General features: G+C 41.6%; 1 long non-coding RNA gene across 2 annotated transcripts in view; it reads right to left on the reverse strand.

The window, feature by feature from the left end:
• The window catches only part of LOC108581747, a 161,577-nt gene extending 137,928 nt beyond the window's left edge, over positions 1 to 23,649 (reverse strand). For both annotated transcript variants that reach the window (XR_004176495.1, XR_001894460.3), the window contains exon 1: positions 16,290 to 23,649. This is a non-coding gene — a long non-coding RNA (uncharacterized LOC108581747). The remainder of the gene's footprint in view (positions 1 to 16,289) is intronic.
• Positions 23,650 to 24,790: the final 1,141 nt, after the last annotated feature.

A 24,790-nucleotide genomic window follows, 5' to 3' on the forward strand; every position in this document is an offset into this window, starting at 1 on the left:
GAAGTGAATGTAGGTGTGATTAGAAGATGGATCACGGTGGGGACTGTTGACACTATTGTTCGAAAGTCTCAAGATATGCAGCCAGAGGAACTTAGTGAAGGCAAATGCATGGACATAAACATGGAACATGACTGTCCCCAAAACGATGATGTCCTAGAAGAAGGGACACCAGCAAAAAACTTACATTGGGCCAGGAGCTGTGGCTCATGCTTATAAACTCAGCACTTTGGGAGGCCAAGGCAGGCAGATTGCTTGAGTCCAGGAGTTCAAGACCAGCCTGGGCAACATGGCAAAAACTCTTCTCTACAAAAAACACAAAAATTATTTGGGCGTAGTGTTGTGCACTTATAGTCCCAGCTACTAGGGTGGCTGAGGTCAGGGGATGATCTTTTGAGCCAGGGAGTTTGAGGCTGCAGTGAGCCATGATGAAGCCACTGCACTCCAGCCTGGGTGACAGAGTGAGACCCTGTCTCAAAAAAATAATTAAAAAAATAAAGCTTCACGTTGAAGAAACTCTGATTTTTCGACATTGGGAAAGCAAGGATAAAATGTTGGAAGCTGATCTTAGAAAGTAATATGACAATTTGGCAAAGCTTAGAAAAGATGCTCTTTCCATACTACAGGGTATAGGACAAGAAGAAGGCAAGTACTGTTCAAACTACTCACAAAGAAGAAAAGAAGTACTTTAATTCTCGATGTTTCCATTATTTGAAATTACTGTGTACTAAACAGGTTGATTTTACCACTTTTAAATTTCTGCATACATTTATAGCTGACAGTAAGAATATTTAAAGTTTAGACAAAAATATTTTAAAGGTTGCATAATAATTACAATGTTCATCCATTGTTAATTAAGATCGCTTGTATCATTTCAGCTTGCAAGATCATTTTCATGGTTCTGCACCAACACACAAAGCAAAGACTGTCCCTATTATCATTATAAACATGCAACCAGTATAAAAGTTTGGGGATATATTACATCCTCTTTTTCACATTAAGTCGTTGAAATGTGGTGTATATTTCATACTTACAGAACATCTTAATTCAGACTAGCCACATTTCAAATGCTAATAGCTGCATCATAGGCTAGTGGCTATGGTATTTGGAAACCCAAATCTAGAGTGTCTTTTCTCTTTAAATTAGAGATGAAAAGTGTTGGTGTTAATAGGAATACAAGTATCTGCCTGGAAATTCTCTTGTCCAAATAAATAACTGTTTAATATAGGGAACAATACAGAGATGCACTTTCTCCCTCTGTAGGTAGTATTGAAGGAACTGACATTACTTCAGCTCCCTCTGGCAAAGCGGCTGAGAAAATAAGCCTTAAATTGTTCTCATAAACTCATTGGAATTAGCCTTGTTGGAACAATAAGAGACAAGAAAGAAGAACTATTCAGTCTTCCTATGAAAACACTGACTATTTCATCCCCAATGGGAGCTGACGCAGCTTGGCTCATCTGAGCTGCAGGGAGATTTTTCAGAGCTTTTGGGTTAACACATCATCTCTGAAATATGTCACACAAGTTCTCAGGGCCGCTCAAGAGTAAGTAATCTACATGGAGTTTTGAACATACTTCTGCCAGTTAGAGGAGTCAGCAAACTATTTATTTGATTTCCTGCTCAGCCCCACATTCTGGGAATTCCCAGAGGCCTAATAGGAATGGCAGCAACACCTGCTTGCCTGTCAGTCTGCAGGCATCTTTCTTCCCAATATTCCCCAAATGACTACCCTGCCTAAAATCCTAATGTCTCCAGATTTGTCTTGGGTGAACAAGATTATAATGTTTCTACATTCTTGTCTCACCTCTACCTGACAATTGGCCCATAAATATTTGTACACAGTTAAATCTTCAGTTAGACGTGTATGTGTGTGTGTGTGTGTGCGCGCGCACGCACGCCCATACGCTCATGCTGCTATGCCTAACAAATTCCTCATTCCTTAGGAAAAGAATGTAGTGAAGTGTTAAAAGCACCATCTTCAAAGGCAAACCAAATGAGCTCAAATTTCAGTGCTATCACTTACTAGCTATACAATGTTGAACATGTGTTACTTAACCTTTTTGTGCCTCAGTTTCTTTGTCTATTAAATGGGAATAGTACCACCAACACTATATAATTTATACAGGGATTAAATAAGATAATATATGTAAAATGCTTGGCCAATGTCACCACATGCATTTTCGTTTATACAGGACAGAGATAATATATGTAAAATGCTTAGTCAATATCTGCCACCATAGCATTATATAGTTTGTACAGGGATTAAATAGAGAATGTCTGTAAAATGCTTAGTCAACCCACCACCATGATTATATATAGTTCACGCCAGGAGTTAAATGAGATAATATATGTAAAATGCTTAGTCAATGTCTGCCATACTGCTAAAATAGTAGCCATTCTTTATTGTTACTATCATTATTTTGCTATTATGTTATTATTACAACTTTTGCCTAAAAAGAGCCTTGCTTCTGGTGCCTTTAGTCCTCTCTTTGAGTGGAACACATAACAAAGGAAAAAGAATCCAGCTTCAAAAGTGGCATTAAGGAGTAAACGTTTTCTTGGACAAAAGGATGCTGGCAAAAGGCTATATGGCACCCCAATAGTCTGCAAAACTTCTCGAAAGTCCTCTTCACAACATATTTCCCAATCATCCCTCTCAGATCAAATCCCTCCTGCCTCTCTGCAAAGCTCCAGCCCATACCAGCATCTTCACTCACCTACTTTCTGCTCTTTGACTCCTGCCTTCCACATATTTTTATTTTTATTTCACTTACTTTTTGGCTCATTGGTAGCTTCACATGATAGAAAATGTTAAAGACATAAAAATAATTTATCGTTTTCCCATCTATATCCTCAGTTATCCAGATCCCCAGAAGTAACCACTGTAAAAAGAGATATTCTATATACAGATAGCAGATAGAAACACACACACACACACACACACACACCATTTTACACCACTGCAACTTGCTTTTACACATAATAAAACTTCAATATTGTACCATATTAATATCTATAGAGTTGCCTCCTTCTCCTTAAGGCACTGCATTGTTTTCCATTGGATAAATAAGCCATAATTTATTTATCTATTCCCACATTAATAGACATTTAAATTGTTTTACTATTTTGTTATAAAAATTACTGCAATAAGTAACTGTTCATATATGATTTTACACAACTATAAGATAAATTTCTAGAAATTTAATAATTGAATCAAAGGGAAGGTGAATTTTTAATTTTTGTAGATTTAGCCAAATTGTCCTCCATGTAGGTTATGCTGACTTAGCCTCCTGTTAGTAAGGTTAGAGAGCATTAGCTTTCTTACACAGGTTAAGTTTTCTAACATTTTCCATGCCCTTTCTTATGCAGAGTAATCTCAGCCTCTTCAATTGTGTATCTCCAGCCATATATTCTGATGGAAGAATGTTTCTGTCTCTTCTACATTTTCCCCCAATTAAATAGCTATAAACTACCTGAGATATCCAGGCTGTCTTCTGTCCCATAACCTCCAGCCCTCAACCCTTCTTTTCTTCCTCCATGATACTCCTAGGACCTGCCTTGTCTGGGGTCAACTTGCCTGGCGCTGGGAAACCTCGAATTGGCCTGCCTGAAAGCAAATGGCTAGGTTCGGGGTGAGATGTCCATCCCCCATCCAGAGTGTGACGCATCTGCCAAGGGAGGCAGATGATGTCAATCAAATCCTTTTCCTTTGTGATTTTTCCAGACTCCCTTTACTAAATCATGGCTCATGTGTGCATGAGAATACCATACATCCCCAAGAGTGAATAAATTACAACTGTAGGCATCAACATAGATGGATCTCAGGAACATATGTCCAGCATAAAAGCAAGTCACAGAAAATACGTGCAAGCAGAATACCATGGCACAGAGCTCTAAAATGAGCAGATTTAATTTTTACAAATGCAGGTATGCATGGTAAAACTGCACAAATTGTAAGAGAACGATAAGCACAAAATTCAGGATCATGGTATCCTGGGGGTAAGTGAAGAAGGTGGGCTGGAGTGATCGGGGCGCACACGGAAGCCTCCCATGGTATGGTCATTTTCTATTGCTTAAGTTGCATGGTGGGTTCCTAAGTGTCCATTTTATTATTCTTAATTATTTCTATGCTATTTATATTGTGTTATATATACCAACTATTTTATAATGTGTTTTCATAAAAAGCTACAAAAGAAGTATGAATGAGAAAGATGGTCATGATACATTAAGTGAGAAAAAAACGGATAAAATTGTGCATATGACATGATTCTGCTTTGGTTTAAAACACACACACTCCATATTGATATTCACCCAATGATAATAATGGTTATGTAGGTTGTGGAATTATAATTTTAAAGAAACTTTTCTTATCTTTCTGACATATATTTCCCAATTTTTCAACAATGATTTTTTTTCTTACTTTTGTAATGAGAAAATATGATGAAATATTTTTTTAAAAAATCATGTGCTAAGTGCTACTACCAGGCAGTTACATATAGCTAACACTTACTGACCTTCCTCAGAGCCAGGTTCTCGGCCAAGTGCATTACATGTATTTTGTAATTGGAAGTACTATTTTCATTTCACCGAGGAGAAACCAGAAGTCCAGAAAGGTTACATAACTCGCTCAAAATCAGACAGAGAATGGTAGAGCCAGGATTCAAATCCATCTGTCTTCCTATCAAGCATGTGCTCTTAACCAAGCTTCTAGGCAACATTCAACAGCCTACAGAAGCCCGAAGGAACCATACAGTGTCAAGAAGTGTTAAGGGTTTGCTTTACTTTTTAAGCTAATGAGCCAGGCTATTATTTTTCATGAATGTTGGCAGAAGACCCAAGACCCCTCGGTCAGAGGCAAAAGTCTTTAGTAGTCACAGCCCAGTAACAGCATGAACATGCAGTTGGTTTGTATCTGTTCCTCATGCCGCCAAGTCCCACAGGGACAACACAGTGAGGGTGTGGATGAATGCATGCACCCAAGATGAATTGTGTTGGAAGAAAGGAACACTGAACATGGGAGACTCACTGCTTTTATAGGAAGCAGGTGCAAGCCTGCTCTTTGTGAGAGAGGTTACTTCATCCTGCAACATTGCTCCCTGCAAACACGATTCTGAGAAGGGTCTTAGGAAAGAGATGCATGGTCTTGAATTCTCTGCATATCCTGCAAAAATGTGCAGGGCCCATAGCAGACTGTGCTCCCAGCTTATAGTCAAGATTCTTTGAGCTGCAAATTACAAAAACCCAGCTTAAACTTAATTAAACAAGAGGAGGAATGACAAAAAATGTATTGACCCATGAAACTCCTGTCTCTCTGTCTCTGACTCTCTCTCTCTCTTTGTGTCTCTCTCTCACTGTCTCTCTCTCTCTCTCTCTCACTGTCTCTCTCTCTCTGACTCTCTCTCTCTGACTCTCTCTCTCTCTTTGTGTCTCTCTCTCACTGTCTCTCTCTGACTCTCTCTCTCTCTTTGTGTCTCTCTCTCACTATCTCTCTCTCTCTCTCACTGTCTCTCTCTCTCTCTCTCTTTCTCTCTCTCTCTCTGTCCTCCTATCCTCTATGTGGTCTCCATTCATGGACAGGCACTCCCCTGTGATCATAAGCGAGCTGCCTGTAGCACCAACCCCAATGGAGCATAACAGGCCTTCTCTCACTCTTCAAATGGAAGTCCTAGAACCAACTCTCAATGGCTATGTCTGGCCTGGATTGGGTCATATGTCCATCCTAAACCAAGTCTTGGGACCAGGGGATAAAGTACTCTAATCACCCATCCATGGGTTACCTGCCCGCTTCTGGAACCAGGATTGGGATCAGTCCCACCCCAATCATGTAGACTGAGAGTGGGATTTTCTTCTCCAGAATCAGAATGCTGGTAACAGAAGATAAGGCAGTCAGTGCTCAGCAGACAAAACAAACATTGTGCTGTGCCCAGAGAGTGATTATCTCTAAAATATCACATACAACAAACAGTGAGCTAGTTGGACTGACAAGATGAAACGTGATGGATTCCAGTAAGATTTGCAAAGTTCCACAAAGCTCAGTGGTAGTTCTGTGGCTGACTGCTGGCACTCCCTGTGACTTCTGACAATTGAGGCAGTTATCAGAAGCCTGGAGCAGCTTGACTGCACCCAATTGCAGTGCGCATGGGGATTTCCCAATACAGAAAGAGGAGAAAAAAAGAAAAAGAACAAGGAAACCTTTCCTCCGAGCTAATCAGTATATAATTGATTCCAATGTCCTCCTTCAATCTGAGGCATCTTTTTTTCCGAACTCACGTAAAATTAAGAACCAGAACCAGGAGCAATATTCCAATATAGTCACACCCAAAGGAAAAATTCATTTGCAAGAAAATATCCAAAGTTTCCAGTGTTGCTATTGTTAGCACACAATGTTTCAGAGGAGAAGGGAGTGTATCCTCATAGTGGGTTGGCAATTCCGGGATATAAGTTGTAGAACCAAAAAGATGGCACCACTCTCAATGTGTGGCCTGAGTCAGGGCTTTTCAGAAGAAAAACCAGTGCTCCTTCACAGCTGCCTCCACCACCACCCTTTTCTATTTTCAATGAAGTTGAATTTAAATCTGTTGCAACTGTAACAATGACAGATGAGAGTTACCATTTTTCAGTGGCTCCACCTCACAGAAGGGCTGATAACTAAGAATGTCGATCACAAGCACAGTTTATCCTAGCAAAATGCCCTCGATAAAGGGTGGTTCAGTAGAGGCTGGGGCAGAGCATCTATGAGTATGAGAGAGAAGGACTCATCGGTACAGAGCAGCCACCCCAGAAACAGTTGTTGATTTGAGCTAAATTCACTAAATAGCCCTGCTCTCTCATTTCTACCATGGGATGCTACTTCTCTTACTTCCGCCAATCCACTGAGTAAACATGGAAATATTGTCATTTCAGGAATGAAGCTTTGTAATTAGGGAGAATGTGTTGGCCAGAGGAAACCGATCCCAGACCTCACAGGCATTATTGCCTGTTCAGCATCCTGGGTCTCATCTCCTCTTCTCACCGCCTAAAGACTAATTAACAGAATCCATGCCATTATGCCTAGCTCTCTAATCTTTATTATCATGAATGCTCTTTCCAAAGAAATGCTCATCCTAGAGCAAGAGTTCCTGGAGGGCAAGGACCAGGTACTGGTTATCTCTTGCTGCATAATGAGTAACTCCAACACAGCAACTTAAAACAGAAACATTTATTTTCTCATAGATTCTGAGGGTCAGGAATCCAGGAGGCTTAGCTGGGTGCCTCTGGCTCAGAGTCTGTCCCAAGCCTGCAAAGTGTCAAACAGGACCAAAGTCATCTCAAGGTTCAACACGCAAAGAAGCCAAGCTCCCCAATAGGGCTATTAGTAGGAACTAGGTCTTCAGTTCTGGAGGTATCAGTTCCTTTTCTCTGGATCTATTCTTTGGGAAGCTTGTGGTATGGCAGCTGGCTTCCCTATGAACTAGCCAGACATAGAATGAGCAAGAGGAAAGCCACAGTCTAATTGTTGATTGGAGGTGGCATCCATCACTTTTGCCATATTCCGTTTGCCAAAAGTAAGTCACTAGAGTCAGCCCATATTCAAATGGAGAGCATTCACAAGGTCAAGAGTACCAGGAGGTGCAGCTCATGAGGGCCTTCAAGGCTGCCTACCAGCAACCACTTCTCATTCACATGGCTATTCCTGGCACCTAATAAAGGACCAGGCAAATGGTAAGCTTAACAAAGACTCGTTGCACTATATTTAATCCAGTCTGAAAGACTCACCAAGTCACATCAGCTAGAGTGGAACACATACAAGGAATAGACAAAGAATGTTGTGGTAGGTATGAATTTCATTCCACCAACTCAAGTGTGCAAGAAATACAAAATTTTCTATAATGCCTTCGAATTGTTATTTGAGCCCTCTTCCTGTTAGAGTGACAAAAATGTAATCTCAGTCCATGGGAATTCAGTTCCCCTTTGTCCAGGGTAGTTTACCGATTCAAGAGAGAGTACTTAGTAGCAAGTCATGGAGGGAAATGGGAGGGCATCTCCTAAGCCTCAGTTACAGGTGTTGGCTAAAATGTGCCTCACCCCATTTGCTCCTCTATCACCTGTCCACATGCTGAGACTCCGTCCATGTGAGCCCTTCAGGGCTGCACTTTTCTGTGCTGTTTATGACCCATTGTGAAGCTTCTGGGCCAGAATAGGACACAAGAGTCTCAGCCAGGCTCTCCATGGCCCATCTTGCTAGATGTCCTGCTCAGACACAGCCCACCTAGCCTCTTGCAGCCTTCTGGGACTATGGCCAAGGATGAGGGCTGCCAAACCTCTCTGCTCTCTAGCCCTCCAACCCCTCCCCAGTGACATGGGCTCCAAGGACCTGCCTTTGAATCAGGTTGTACCATGGCCCTCTCAGGCCTGTTGACTTTTCTGCTCTTTCTGCTCTTCTTGCTGCTTCTCTGTCTCTCTCTCTCCTCCTCACTCTGAGCCTGCCCTCAGCCTGGAGGATGTTTCTGTAGCCCAAGAGCAGGAAAGTAGGGAGAGAAGCTCTTCTGTGTTGACCTTGAGCATTCCTCTCAGAGGCACTCCCACTTCCCCCATCTTCAGGCTTTCCTATTACACCTCACCCCACCCAGGGCACCTCACTGCTTCCCATCATGGGCCAGGCTCCACAAACAGGAAGCCAGTGACTAGCAGGTTACCCCGCCTTTTCAAGCTCCTCCCCGAGGCAATGAACACAGGTGGGAATCTAGCCTGCAGAGGAAGGAGGGGAAATTATTAGAGGGGTTTTATTTAAATGGCAAAGCTTTCAATAAATATTATTTTTTCCAAAGGCAAATCATTTGCACCAAGCCAGAAGCCTAGAAAATGTTTAATGCTAAAAAAGAAAGGACAACATAGGGAGTCAAAGAACACACATGAAGATGCAAGTCATGCTAGTTACATGGACAGGTGGGAAATGGGAAGGGAGGAAAAGAAGTGCTATGTTCATCTCTCTGTCTGATGACTTCCTCGCCCTCTCTCCCCACTGTCTGGGTCTCACTTTACCTGGGCCCTGGCATGCTGCCTTGGCCCACTCCTGCCATCAGGAAGAAGCTGCTGGGCCCTGGGAGCTCCTGAGCCCTCTCTGCATGATTTGGGCGCACACCTGGGGAGGGGCATAGTCTTCACTTGCTCCAGCAGGAAGGGAAGCCTGCAGGGACCCATGCCTCACCTGTAAAACGTGGCTGTCTAGAAGGAGGTTGGGAATCTCAGGAGGTGGCAGGTGCATGATTTTTCATGCACAAATAGCATGCTAGTAATAAAAAAAAAACAAGACTTGAATTATTTAACTATTTTACTGTCTTCAAGTTTCTCCTTAATTCTCACATTCAAAAGTTAGCTATTACTAATTCTATGTAACTGGTAAAGAAACTGAGATTAGCAAGACAGGGATTTGGGACTTGAGTTCAGATATTCTGATTCTAGGATCAGTGACCTTTCCGCTACAATATGGCAAAATGGATGTTTCTAAGTACAAGGGAATACAAATCTGAACGATTTTCTGGACTGGTATAAGCAATCAATTTACTTCATTCTTTTCTTCAATAGAGCGTCTTGACTGAGAAGAAAAAAAAAAAAAAAGGACAATTTTTTATTTCTCCCCTTTGTTCCAAATATAAAGAAAGGTGATGCCAGCAGGAAAGATTAGAAAATGTTCTCATGAGATTTCTGTTTTGCTTGCTTTCTTTTTTCTTTTTAATAAAAACTAGTAATTGAAGGTGCCAAAGGAAAATCTTAGAGGTATTTCTGTGGCTGAATTGGTTCATCTGAGCATACTGCCAATTCACTCAACTGGCAGAGCATCCAGGGAGCAAAGTTTCCCAGGCCAGGTGAGGCAAAGTCAGCTTTAGACAACAGGAGAAGCAGCTTGGGATACAATTTCCTTCCTTCGCAAGAAAGTCAACTCTTTAAAAGCACCAAGTTGATCTTGAGCTACTGGGAATCTTTATTCAGTTTATGAAGGCCAGTCCTGCTCGTGCCTCCCTGTTCTGTGGCTGAGACACTCTGGACAGAAAGATAGACCTGCTTTAGAAGAAGGGTTTTCTTGCTAACTAGAGGTTCCCAAAGTGGGAGCTGATGTTTTTTTGCAAACCAGACAATGACTCCATAAATATACCAACCAGTGGCTGAAAAGAGACGATTTAACATTTCTCCACATTTTGCTCTATAATTTCTGAAGTATATATAGACACTATTACGAATTAATAAAATACAAATTCACTTAAAAGCATTCTCTAGTTCATAATAGTTTTTGGTCTTATGTACTTAGGCAATAAAATGATGCTTTTAATAGAAAGTAAAAGTTTTATCCTTTGAGAAGTCAGTAATAATGGTTTACATTACAAAAGAAGCTTAACCCTCAGAAATGCTGGGAATCATTGATGTAAGTTACCCAGATGATCCACGCTCAAAACATCTTGGAAACAAAAAGATTTAAACTGATCTTGGAATACTCCCCAAGCTGATCTACAAATCAATGCATTCCTTGTCAAAATCCCAGCTGGCTTTTTTTCTTTTTTTGCATAAATTGACAAAGTTATCCTAAAATTCATACAGAAATGCAAGGAATCCAAAATAGCCAAAACAATCTTGAAAAGGAAGAGCAAAGTTGGAGAACTCACACTTCCCAATTTCAAAACCTACTACAAAGTTTCAGTAATTAAGATTGTGTGGTACTGGCAGAAGGATAGACATATAGATCAGTGGAATAGAACTGAGAATCTAGAAATAAATCTTCACATTTACAGTCAATTGATTTTTACGAAGGGTATGAAGAATGGGGAGAGAATACTCTTTTCAACAAATGGTACTGGGACAACTGGATATTCACATGCAAGCGGATTTTTTAGACCCCTACCTCACACTATATACAAAAATTAACTCAAAATGGATAATAAACCTAAACATAAAAGCTAAAACTGTAAAACTCTTAGAGAAAAACATAGGAGTACATCTTTGTGGCCTTGGATTAAGCAATGATTTCTTAGATTGGTCATCAAAAGCAAAAGCAACAAAAGAAAAAAATAGGCAAATGGGACATCATCAAGGTTACAAATTTTTTTCACTTCCAAAAACACCATTAAAAAGGTAAAAAAACAACCCACAGAATGGGAGGATATATTTGCATAATATATACTGTCTGATAGGGAACTAGAATTCAGGATATATAAAAAACTCTTAACCCAAAAAGCAAATAACCTAATTTTTAAATGGGAAAGGATTTGATAGACTTTTCTTCAGAGAAGACATTGTACAGATAGCTAATGAGCACAAGAAAAAATAGTCAACATCATTAGCTTTGAGGGAAATGCAAATCAAAACCACAGTGAGGGACCACCTTATACTCACTAGGACAACTAGAATGAAAAAGATAGACAATAACAAGTGTTAGCAAGAATGCTGAGAAATGGAAACCTTCACACATTGCTAGTAGGATTGCAAAACAGCATAAATGCTTTGGAAAGCAGTTTGCCAGTCCTTCAGAACGTTAAAAGCAGTCATCCTATGACCCAGAAATTTCATGCCTAGGTATTTACCCAAGCAAAAGCATATATCCTCACAAAACTCACACACAAATATTCACAATATCATTAACTATAATAGTCAAAAAAGTGGAAATAACCCAAATGTTCATCAACCAAGGAACAGATAACCAAATATGGTATATACACATAATGGAATGTTATTAGGCAATAAAAAGAAATGAAGCACTGATGTATGTTAAAACATGAATGAACCTTTAAAGCAGTATTGCAAGTGAAAGAAGTCACTCACAAAAGGCCACATTTTGCATTACTCCACTTTTATGAGATGTCAGGAATAGACAAATTCATAAAGATATAGAGTAGATTAGTGGTTGTCAACGGCTGGGGCTGACTGCTAATGGATATGAGATGTCACCTGGGGTGATGAAAATGTTCTGAAATTTGGTAGTGGTAATGGCTGCATAATTCTGTAAATATATCAAAAATTACTAAGTTGTGCAGAGGTGAGAAAACGTTTTCTGTGAAGGGTCAGTTAGTAGATATTTTAGGCTTTTGGTCCCATATGATCTTGTTAGACCTACTCTGCCATTGTAGAACAAAAGCAGCCATAGACAATATGTAAATGCATGTGCATGGTTGTGTTTAAATAAAACTTTATTTACAACAGGCAGCCATCTTCACCCCACAGGTATAGTTTGCCAACCCTTACTGTAGACAATGAAAGCTTTTGAGGCAGGGGCCTTGCTTTATTCATTTGTATGTCTCTAATGGCCTAGCCAGTAGGGAGAACTCAATATATGCTCACTTGAACTAGATAGAAATGCCCTTGCACCATCTCCCACCCTTGTGCAAAGGAAAGTACTAGCATTTCTCATTCCTGTCAGCCTTTGGCAGCACGTAGGGCTGTAGTGACCAGCTGTATGCCTGTTGGCTGTGGAAGAAGTCCTGCCGCCACAGACAGCTGAGCCTAAGATTGCAAAGAAGGGGACAGAAATAGAGTAAGTTCAAGTGCTTAAGATTAAAATGTGGAGCCCATTTAACACTTGAATTGCCTTATTCCTAGAAGAGCAGAGCTGTGGTCTAAGTGTCCCAAGAACTACCCTGCCTAAGAGCTGTAATCTTAGTGCAGACCCAAGCATCCCTAACAGATCTATCACATCAAGTGCAAACAGTCTGTGGTTCTTGTCTGAGAAAGGGCTTCAACCTACCGTTCTAAACCTAGTTAATAAGGCTCTGCTACAGTCTTTACCTAAGAAGCTCATCTGCAATATTTGTTCAACTTCTCCAAGGAGAGAGCATGGATAAATTACAGCATTTGCCATCCTGACTTAATGGGGTTGCTTCAAATTGTGCATGTTCTAAAACTATTTGCTCCAGCACAGGCTAAAAAGAGAGATGCAATGATGAGATTTGTATTGCATTAAGGGCAGTGAGGGAAAATGTGCCCTATTTTCCCTCTCTGGGTTTTCCCCGTGATGGACGACGGGGATGCTCCATTGATCATTTCCGCTCTTGTGCATTCGCAGGTCTCAGCTGTCCCCAAATAACACAGCCCTGCTGCCCTCCCTTTGGGAAGACATCACAGGGTAAGCAATAAGGACAAGCTTTGAGCTTTCTTCCAGTGATGGGGACAGATATAAGTCTTTCATACCCTCTGGCCTATTTAGAGCTTAGTGACCTAAGTACATTGGCTTATTATAGAAACAGTTGAAGCTGAAAATAATTACAGATATATAACTACACATTTCTATAACACTGCATTCCAGTTGTTGGATACTCAAGTGGAGAATATGATAGGAGATGTAATAAAGGGAGCATGTTAAGGAGTCTTCTAGGCAGCAGCACATATCAGATAGAAAAGGTGTTACAAACTATGCTCCTTTTCTTTGCATAATGCTAATTTATACGTTTATAATGTCAAGAGAAACAGACTATGAGGTTTGGAAGATATATTCAATATGTTGATCTGTGTGTTTTTTGTTGTCTTTATAAAGTTTCAGATATCAGAGGGAAAAACCATCAAGTCTATTACTCATTGAGCCAGAAGGGACATGAGAAGTATCTGTATCTGGTATCCTTTATAAGGCCCCCTGGGAGCAAAGATAAATAGATCACAAGCTGACAACTGGAACCCAAAAGCCTTAGTTCCAGACGAGTGTGCATAACTCAGTAATTCTTCATGGCTGTGATGCTCTACAATTATCAGCTGGACTCCTTGCTGCATCCCAATGGACAGCATTTCAGAAACTGGCACTTAGGGGATCAGGTAAGTAGAAGGCATGGACACAAGGATAGAGTTTCCCCATTGAAGCTGTTAAGCGCCTTACAAATATTTTTACTTATAGAATTCCCAGCCTCAAAAAAAACCACATCATTATGTGAATTTGCCTCAATCAATTAAAAACAAAAGGCTGTGTGATGTGGTTAGGCTTTGTGTTCCTACCCAAATCTCATCTTGAATTGTAATCCCCATGATCCCATAATCCCCACATGCCAAGGGAGAGACCAGGTGGAGGTAATTGACTCATGGGGGCAGTTTCCCTCATGCTGTTCTCATGATAGTGAGTGAGTTCTCACAAGATCTGATGGTTTTATAAGGGGCTCTTTCCCACTTCGCTCAGCACTTCTCCTTCTTGCTGCCTGTGAAGAAGATCCCTTGTTTCCTCTTTGCTTTCCACCATAATTGTAAGTTTCCTGAGGCCTCCCCAGCCATGCTAAGCTGTGAGTCGATTAAACTTCTTTCCTTTATAAATTACTCAGGCTCAGGAAGTTCTTTATAACAGTATGAAAATGGACTAATACACTGTATCATTAGGACACTTTCAGTTGCAAGAAAGTGAACTTACTGAGAGGTTTAAACTAAAAGTTATCAGTTCATATAACAAGAAGACTAGAGGTAGGAAGTGGACCAGCCATGCTGCATTATAGTCACAGCTTCACAGCTCTGCAATTCCTTCCATTACCTCCTGTACTGGCTTCATCCACAGGCTTGTAGTAAGATGATGACAGCCAGTCAAGGCATCCTCTGGCAACCTCAGAATTCAAAGAGCATAGGTCCAATATGCAAATGCCTATCAGGCCTCTAATTTATCCCTAATTAGTTTGCTTATATCATTGGCCAAAGCAAGTTACCTTGCCAAGCCCACAGTCCATTATGGGAGACACTGCACAAGAGTGTGAATATTGACAGACATGGTCCCTTGGGGGCCATGAATGGAAAAGTCTATCAATGAGGCCACAGTCACATCCCACTTCCCCTCCTGACCCCCCAAATTTGTCATCCTCTAGTCTCTTCTGGCCCTGAGCCTGTGTCCCAGTTCTGCTCATGGTGCTTCTGCCATCTCCAGTAAACTGTCACCTTTAGCAGCTTTGTCTATATCCACAATCTAGACCACGGATAACCTACAGAAGGCAGCTACACCATGGTCTTTTCAGTCCAGGACTTTTTTTCAGATTCTACTTCCTTCATTTTTCTTTGAAGTTCTCCTCCCTCATCTGCTTATCCTTCTTTCTGTCTATAAATGTTACCATGCTCACCCTTTCCGCCTAGCCTCTTCCAAATGACAACTGCTACTTAGAACAAGCTGCTTGGTTTTTATTATTGGGCTTCAACCCAAATTCTGCCCCTTAGATGACTTTTTTTATTTCTATGCATCAAAGATGACCTGTAAGTGATGCCGACTTTCGGGTTCCATCTGGGCATCTGGGTCCAGCACCTTTGACTGATTGCTGAGGACAGCACTCAGGCATCTATATTTGACTCATAGTCTTGAGTCCTTGACTTGGAACTCATTTGTGACCCCAGTTCCTCTAGGACTATAAGTTGCTCCTCCTCCCTCCAAAAGACTTGAGTTCCATCCTGAAGCCTAGCCCAGAAGTGAAGATTTTGCTATAGACTGACACACTCCCCCAGTACTAAGATGCCCAACATCCCAGATGTTGGACCCCATCACTTTCCACTGTCTGCTTAGGATACCCTGACACTTCATGTATGGACAAGACACTCAAACCCGCTTAAGCAGGAGATGGAGATTTATGGGCTCAGGTAAGCAAACCATAGGAAAGGGAAACTGGTCTCTGAAATGAACACAGGAACTGGAACAGAGCCGGGCCTGCTTTCTAGCCCTGCCTCTCACCGTGGCTATTTATAAATGTCGGCTTCACCTTCACTCTCTAAAGACAATTTCCTCCAGTGGCAGGAACCATGGCTACTGACGGCTCTAGAATCTCCAGTGGGTATGAATTTCAACAGCTGAGTAAAAAGCCCTTAAGTTTCTACCAGAGCAGATGATTTTATGCCAAACCATTTAGCAGTAAAGAGAGAAGAAAGACAGAGGCTTATAGCGAGAAAGAAAAGAAACTTTCTCTCTGAGGAATGTGAACCTCCTTTAAATCATTAGGCCCAGCGAGGCAGGAGAATGAGACCACAGTCACATACCACTTCCCCTCCTGAGCTAAGCATACCTCTTGAATATGCTTGCTATGTGGACTCTAGGCTTATTTTCACAAGTAGCTCAAAATTAACTCAATGACACTACATGTTAGATATCATTAGGTCATAATCTATACTTCAACAATTTACAGCCAATAACTAATGAATGACATTTCTGTAAACCAAAGAGAATTCCTGACAAGCAACTTTGTATCACCCCTCTACGTATCCCCTTGCTTTTGCCATTAAAAATCTGCTCGTAGCAAAGGCCAAACAGAGCTCCTATCCAAGGTCACTTGGGCCTGAATCTTCCGAGCAGCTGTCCTCATCTTGGCCCAAATAAACTCTTTACTTACATTAATTTTGCCTCAGTTTCTTCTTTTAGGTTGACAGTAGCTTCTTTAATAACATTATTTTTTTTCTTTCTCTTCCCACACTGTTTTGACCTGTAAAAGAGAAGGGAGAACAGAAACAGGAGGGTGAATAACAAGCAGGTGAAGCCCACAGGACATCTGGATCCTGGGCAAACCAGCCCATGGGGCCTCGATGTGCTCTTCAGGGGGTTCACAGGTGATGAGGCAAGACCCATGAAGCTATCTCCACCTTGAGAAGGCTTGGAAAATGCTTTTACACCCTTGTTTGGGTGCATAAATCCAAAAGCCCTTACCCATGACCTTTGGAATGAGATGAGTTTAAGCACTTTTCAGATTTTTAAAACAAAATATAGGGTAGTCTACAAGATATACTCCCTATGGAGTATAGAACAGCCCCCACAGTCAAATTCATTAAACATTTTATGGTAAAATATATACATATTCACACTTTTAGGATAATTAATGTTTATGTAGACACTCCTGTTAGTTGAGCTCAGGTCAGGTCTTGCTACTAAATGCGTAATATAAAAAGTTGGTTTTAAGAGTTTGGGGATTTAAGAATGACGGTTAAATGACTGTGGGTCTATACTAGAGATGTTGAAAGTGATAACTAAAAGCCTGGATTATTGGTTCCCAGGGTTAGAGACCAACTCTAACCAGAGCTAGAGTCTGTGATTGATTGAGCCGTGTGCCTGCTCCCGTGTACCATGTCCCTACCACCAGCCATGCCTCCCCATTCAAAGCACTGCAGAGCAACCTTTCCCCATACTTCGCACCTCATTGCTACCATTTGTCTAAGAACCTACTTGCAAGAAGGAACTGAAACCAGCCCAATTATCCCATAGAACTGATGTTTATGGTCTTTTTCATTAAACTTAGAAATGGACTCTCTCAGTCTTAAAGCTTAAAACTTAATATTTGTCTTATCTGAGTTCCTTCCTCAGGAAACCAACCCTCAGACCTCCTGCTAGTATCAGAGAACTGAAATTTACCAAATCACTCATCCAGAAAATGAGATGCCAGACCCTTCATTCCATTTGATTGCTTCCTTACCCCTTCCTAATTCTTTCCTTTTCACAATCCCCACCACCCTACCCACCACAGGCAGCTACATTCTTTCCCTGCTATATAAATCACCAATTTTAGTTGGTTGGAGGGACAAATTTAGGACTTACCTCCCAGCGCCTCACTTGTAGCACCCAAATAAAGCCTTCTTCCCTGGCAATACTTGTCTCAGTGACTGGCTTTCTGTACAGCAAGCAATGAAACCTAGATCAGACCCCTGGCATTTTGATAATAGAACCTACATTTACAATTGTGAACCTGAAATAATCAAAAGGATCAGAATCCAGCTTTAAAGAGCTTATTCACACGAGAATCTGAGAATATCCATCCTAAAAACAGACTCCAGAGTAATGGGATCAGTGCTCCAGAGTTCAAAGGTCTTGCTTATATAGGCAGAAAACAAAGAAATTTAGTAGGATTATAACATTTTCTATACAAGACTGGTTTATGAGTTACAACTTAGTTACAGTTTGTTGTCCTTTCCATGCAGCTTATTTTCATTTTTTTTTCCAATTTAAAAGAGGGTACTTAACATTCCATCTTAGGCAATGAAATAATGAAGTCCTTACGGGAGAAAGGTGAGAGAGAAGTTAATCTATAATGACAATCAACAGTTAGAAAATAAGTCTTCCCTGGGGCCCTTTAGTCATTTACAACATTTTACAACCCAATGTAGGTAAGGAATAGAGCTAATCTATAATCAGAGAAACAAAGGTTATAGCTTCCCATTTACCCAACTCAGGTCTCATAATCACATTCTCTTGAGGCTCAGAATATTTTAAGATTCCAACAGCTTAGATTTTGAATTACTTATTTTGACATAGTGGATCACTCACCTCCTGGTAGGAAGCCATCAGTCTCACTACCACCTGGCCCTACATTTCTCTTTCCCTAGATCATTACAAGATGTCCACAACTGCAGGTCTTTCTTCTCCACCTGGACTCTTGCCCTCAGAAAGCTCTGAACATCTCATAATAGAACCCAACTTCCTACCCCTTCGAACAATTTCACTGTGACTTCTGACACTCATGGCCTATCATCAGCAAAATACCATCTGTTTTTAACCTCTTCTTTGAATGTTCATTTCCAGTATGAAAGAAGAGAGCCTTATCCTCTTCTCTGAGTGTTTCCTTCTATTTCCTGCTCTGCTGAAGTCAGGCTTTTCCCCGAGGACCCTTCTACCCACCCAACACCCCCACACAGCCCACTCAAGATTTGTTTTATCTCACTCCTCTGGTACCACTGAGCTTGTGAGTGGGAGGGTGTCCCACTTCTCATTGCTACTTTCAGAACTCCATTCCTCCCCTATAAACTGCTATAATAATATTTATAATAAGAAATGCATATTTGGTCTTCACTTCCATTTCTTGAAACACAGCTCCTAAGACTCTTGGAGTCTCCAAAGTGATGTGTCTTTTTGTATGTTAATGAGATGACTGGTGGCTGGAGGCTCCTGGGTAGCCTCAGGGTGGGGCTAGCTGTCCAGGAAACCAACCAAGTGATGAGAAGTTTGAAACTTTCAACCCCAACCCTGCAGGTGGCTCGGAGACAGGCTAAAGGTCGAATTGATCACCGGTGGCTAATGGTTTAGTCAATCATGTATGTGTAATGAAGCCTCCATAAAAACCCAAAAGAAATAGGATTTAGAGAGCTTGTAGGTCGCTGAAAATGTGAAGGTTCTGGGAGAGGGCACAGTAGCTCTGCCCCTCCCCCCGTACCTTGCCCTATATACCTCTTCATCTGGCCATTAATCTATCTCCTTTGTAATATCTTTTATACTAAATGGGTAAACATAAGTAAAGAGTTTCCCTGAGTTCTGTGATCTGCCATAGCAAATCAACCCCTAAGGTGGTCTTGGGAATGCCCAATTTATAGCCTGTTGGTCAGCAGCGCAGGTCTCAACTCAGGACTTACAACTGGCATCTGGAGTAGAGGGCGGTCTTGTGGGATGGAGCCCTCAATCTGTGGGATCTGATGCTGTCTCCAGGTAGGTAGTGTCAGAATTGGACCAAATTGGAGGATGCCCAGCTGGTATCTGCTGAAGAATTGATTTGGGGTTGGGAGAAACTCCTGCACACTTTGGTGCCTAGAGGTGAAATATTCTGTGTTGAGTATCGAGTGAGTGTGTAAAAATAGAAAACACCGTTTGGTTCTTCCTATCTTTCCCATCAACCACCCCCACACACAGCTTCTGTGAAGCTCACGCACTGTTCAATCCCTCTGTTGCTCCTTTTTGTAGGAGATACTTAAAGGTCTACAAGTGACTCCGCTCCATTTCAAACCTCTCTCTCCCTCTAAGATCACTCTTGCACTAACACTCGATGATTTCAGTATTTACGCAGATGACACCTCGAGGGTCTTTCTCTCTCAGTTTCTTGATCTTCTCATCTCCAATTATTTCATCCACCCTACCTCTGCTCTCCCCCACCTTATTCTATGGCATGGCCACTTATTGCCCTCCTTCACAATCTGTGTTTCACATATCCTAATCTCCAAACACCATCTTTTATCTCCCCAGCTTACTCCCCCTGTACTGGAATACCAGTGATTCTTAGCCCGCACTAGGATGTTTAACACTGCCATCATTGCACTGTCCACTTGTACCCTAACCTTTCTTATTAGGCTCTGTGGTCCGTCGTTATCATCAGTCCTTTGAAGACACCATCAACTCCTTTGCTCTTCTCTTCCTCTGTCACACTCACCTGGCAGAAAACCCAGCCCTGGTTAAATCTGACTTTCTGCCTGTGCCACACCCACACAGCTGAAAGCGTCCAGAGGAAAAGCATGCAGCTGGGATGACTTGTCTCCATGTAAACTCATGACAAAAACCTCCAGCGGGCCTGTAGTGCTGTTTGTCCCTCCAACCACATTCCCTCAGTCAATTCACACCCCTACTCCAAGATGAGTAATTCACACCCTCTCTCTTCTCAAATTGCCCACCCCCTTTCCATTCCTACTCTCCACCAAAGACCTTGCCTTTTATGTCACAGAGAAAATAGAAATAAGCCGAAAAGAACTTTCATGTGCTTCCGTGTGTTTTTCTCACCCTCGCTTGCTCATACTCACGTTCTCCTTCATTCCATGTGGTCTCTATTTCAGCTTTCCTCTGGGTGTTTAGTCCAAACTTCTCCTTCTGAAGATCATCAGTCTCATCTCACTTTTTCTTGCTACCAGGAGTTCCATGACAGTCACCCTACAGGGGTAGCTTCAGCCCCTGAGACCACCTGACTTGTTTCTCAGGGCTCCGACTCCAAATTCCCAGTATGAAAAATCTGACTGGCCCAGTTCAGGTCATGGGTTCACTCCAGCCAATCAGCTGTGGCCATCGAGGAGGGTTGCATTGCACCAGAAAGCCTTAGAAAGAGGCCGTGCTCTGAAAGGGGGATGTAGGGCAGTAGGAAATATAGGACAGCAACTAGCCAAAAACAAATAAAACAAAAAACTCCTCCAAAAGTCTGTCTTCCACTGGGGAAAACTACATAAACACAACACGGCACATAAAAATTTAGAGAACAAAGCTTTTCAGAAACTACTGGGAACAAAGAGATGGCATTACAAAAGGCATCTGAGGAAAGCATAGCTATAATGTATTTGTGTCCCCTAGACCGTGTCTCAGAGCCCAGAACTGGCCCTATTGATCTTTATAATCCAGTATATTACATGGTAGCTAGCATTCAGTATTTGCTGGATTGAACAGAATCCCCTGGAAGATAATGCAAAAAATAAATGACAGCATGATGGGCACTGCAATTCTGCTCATCTATAAAAAGAAAGAATTCAGGTTTCCCTGGAGAATTGAACTTTTCTCTAGCACGGAATATTATAAGGGATTGTGAAGAGAAATCTCTATTTGGGTGACATTTGATCACATAATGGACAATGGTCTCATCTCAGGCTTTGCAAAAGATTCAGAAATGCCTTTCAACTGTCTGTTTCTTATATTATCTCTCTCTAAAAGCCAAGGACATAACACTACCTCGTAACTTCAGGGTGGCATTTCCATGGAGAGATGAGCTACTCCGGCAGAGCAGGCTGCTTTCTGACCAAATCCAGGAATAGAGCTGAGGAATCCCGGAGACGTGGCTATGAGCCATGGGTGGGGGGCTGGAAGGCAGAAAGATATGTCCAAATCTCCTGGAAGAATTTTTCAAGATATAAATCTTCCCTCTAGAGTGACTCTAAAATTACCTGAGTCCCTGAAATAAAGGTAAAGAGGGGACCAGAACATTACTGGCATATATGTTTTGAAAAATACCATTCTCTCCCCATTCCCTCCCCTTCACTCGCTTGAATACCAATGACCTTGAGGGATGCATGTGTTTGATAAGTCTTTCTCAAATATCAGTATATATTTTATGTATGCATGTATGTATGCATTTATATGCCATCTCATTCCAGAAAGGATGACAGATGGCTCACAAGGATACACAAAATACAAAAAAGAAGCATAAAAAATAGAAACAAAATGCCAAAAAGGAAAAAAAAAAGTTGGGAATTCAAATGCTAGTAGCCCTAAGTGCACTTTCTCTAAGTTCAGCTGGTGTGAATTCAAGAAAGGCTGTGCTCACTGAGAAGAGACACCAAGCCAGGCGTTCAAGGAGCGTGAGCTTCAGACACTGGAACAGCTGCTGGAGAAGCTGACCGTTTGTCACCAGGATGAAGACCTCTGACTTAAGTTCTCATCTGATGGAAGCAACTGCACCTGAAAGGGAGGTGGGTGGCAAGGCTCCCATTTTGTAAAATTTGAGTTACAGAAGGATCCTCATGAGAGGGTCTGGGCAGGATAGCACTTGGAACTTAAGGAATTCACAGGGAAGATAGAGCATTATTAGGTCTTATTATTACCTCCCCTCCTTCCTGGAGAGAGGCCCCAGGTTGAGTCACCTGGAATTCAGGTGCCTTTTATACTCAGCTTCCATCTTGACCAGGAGCTGAATTACAGATTACATGTCTAGGTCTTCCAAATCCTGTTTCTATTTAATTAAGTCTGTCTTCCTATACATACAACAATTTATGCTTGGAGCATGGCCAGGCATTTATGTAAGACACCATGATAGGACTGAAAGCACTGGCGTCTGTATGGAGGGTGGTGGGGTGTCAGGTGGAGATAGGCTGAAGATCACCTGATTCCACTCCAGGACAGTAAAAAGTATAGCTCATTTTACTGACAAGTTTTAAGGTGCTGGGTGCCTTAAATGCATTATCTCATTTAAGCATTTCATCCACCAACTTAGGAGCATTCTAACACCATCTTCATTGTACAGATGAGGAGATGGAGGCTCAGAGAGATTACATGTCTCGCCCAGAACAGTTCACTTCCTAAGCTGTTGAGGCAGGACCCAAGCCTAGCAGTCAGGCTGGTGAAGCAAAGCCACAGAGGGCAGGCAAGAGTGGATGTGGACTCTAGTTCATGGAACCCATGTCTTTAACAACCAGCCTTCAGTTATTCTCTGAAGCCCAATGAACTCAGTTCTTTTGGACCAGTGAAAAAGTAGACTCCATGGAAAACAATATTTTTCCAATTTCCCTTTCAAACACTGAGTCCTCAGTGAAGTCAAAGTAAAATTTCTGCTAATAATTTAGCAGTCGTCCTGATTTGTCTTGGCTAATGGTGAAGAGTAGGGAAGGTAGAGGTGGGGTCGATGAGATGTCATTCTTGGGGTAACAGAGTCATACCATCTAGTCCTGAATTCTTCAATACCATTTTTTAGCCCATGCTTTTTGAGGAATTTTTTTGTCCATCGCCCTAAGAATTATTGATGTGCAAGAATCTGTTTTCTTTGACATATTCCTCACAGTCAGGGAGATTTGATTCTTCGTTATTTTATTTAGTTAGAAATGACAAAAAGCCTTTTTTGTCTTGTTTTCCAGCTATCATTTTGTTACAATTTAAATTGAGTTTTAAATCCACCCATGCCCACTCTCTTTGAGAGACCCGACCCTCCCAACACCTTTGAGGATTCCTGAGTGCTACTAGGAACTTCTTTCTGAACATATTTTTTTTTTCTGAACTGCTGACTAGAGTTCAAGAGCAAATTCAAGAAGTCAAAAAACTGATTTCTGCCTCAGTCCTGGGTTTTACAAATTCTCATATACCTCACTGGATCAGCAAAATCACCTGATCCGCAGGAATTTGGACACATCACTCCTTTCAATGTCTTAAAAATGATCTTCCCAGATATTTTCCTCATGTTTCTTTCGTTTCTGTCTTTTTTTTTTTTTTTTTTTTTTTTTAGATGGAGTCTCACTGTGTCATCAGGTTGGAGTGCAGTGGCATGATCTTGGCTCACTGCAACCTCTGCCTCCCAGGTTCAAGTGATTCTCTTGCCTAAGCCTCCTGAGTAGCTGGGACTACAGGTGTCCGCCACCACGCCTGGCTAATTTTTTATTTTTAGTAGAGATAGGATTTCACCATGTTGGCCAGGATGGTCTCAATCTCTTGACTTCATGATCCGCCCACCTCAGCCTCCCAAAGTGCTGAGATTACAGGTGTGAGTCACCTCACCTGGCCTCTTTTTTCTTTTCTTTTCTTTTTTTTTTTTTTTTTGAGACAAGGTCTCATTCTGTTGCTCATACTGAAGTACAGTGGTGCAATCATGGCTCATTGCAGCTTCAGCCTCCTGGGCTCAAGCAATCCTCCCACTTCAGTCTCATGAGGGGCTGGGACTACAGGCACTCCCACCACACCCGGCTAATTTTTCAATGTTTTGTAGAGACAGGGTCTCCCCTTGTTGCCCAGGCTGGTCTCGAACTCCTACACTCAAGTGATCTGCCTGCCTCGGCCTCCCAAAGTGCTGAGATTACAAGCGGGAACCACTGCATCCAGCCTCATGTTTCTTTTACTTTGTTTGATGTACAAAATTATAGGGTATGTTCCTAGTGCTTATATAGGATTTTATCTGACACTTAGGCCACAAACACATAACAAGTAGTTAACCTTTGAGGTTTCTGAGGTAAATGTGTGGTGTGTGCACACATGTGTAATCCTGAACTTACACAGGCTACCGAGGAGTTTTTGTTCAGATCCTCCATTCATCATTAAATGGGACAAAATGATGTTTCTCACAGCTTTCAATCCTGGGGATTTTAAACCACAGGTTTGCAGTTCCTTGAAGGTTTAATTAGTTACTCTAAGTAGCTGAAGCTGTTCTCTAAATGTACAGTTGGATCCTGAAACACTCACCTTTTGATTAACCTTGCAGCCCTTAGGCTGAAGCAGCTCCTGCACTGGGGCTTTTAAGAAATGCCTTTTCCTAATGCTGGACAGAACGATATCCAAGGACAGGCACAGGTACAGGCTTTGGAGCCAGGAGACCTGCTTTTGTTTTATGTTGTTTTATGTAACATTTTATTGTGAAATAATTTAAGACTCACAAGAAGTTGCAAAAACTGTACAGAGTTCCCATGTACCCTTCAC

Source organism: Papio anubis, chromosome 10 (genome assembly GCF_008728515.1).
Source record: "Papio anubis isolate 15944 chromosome 10, Panubis1.0, whole genome shotgun sequence".
NCBI classification, from domain to species: Eukaryota; Metazoa; Chordata; class Mammalia; order Primates; family Cercopithecidae; genus Papio; species Papio anubis.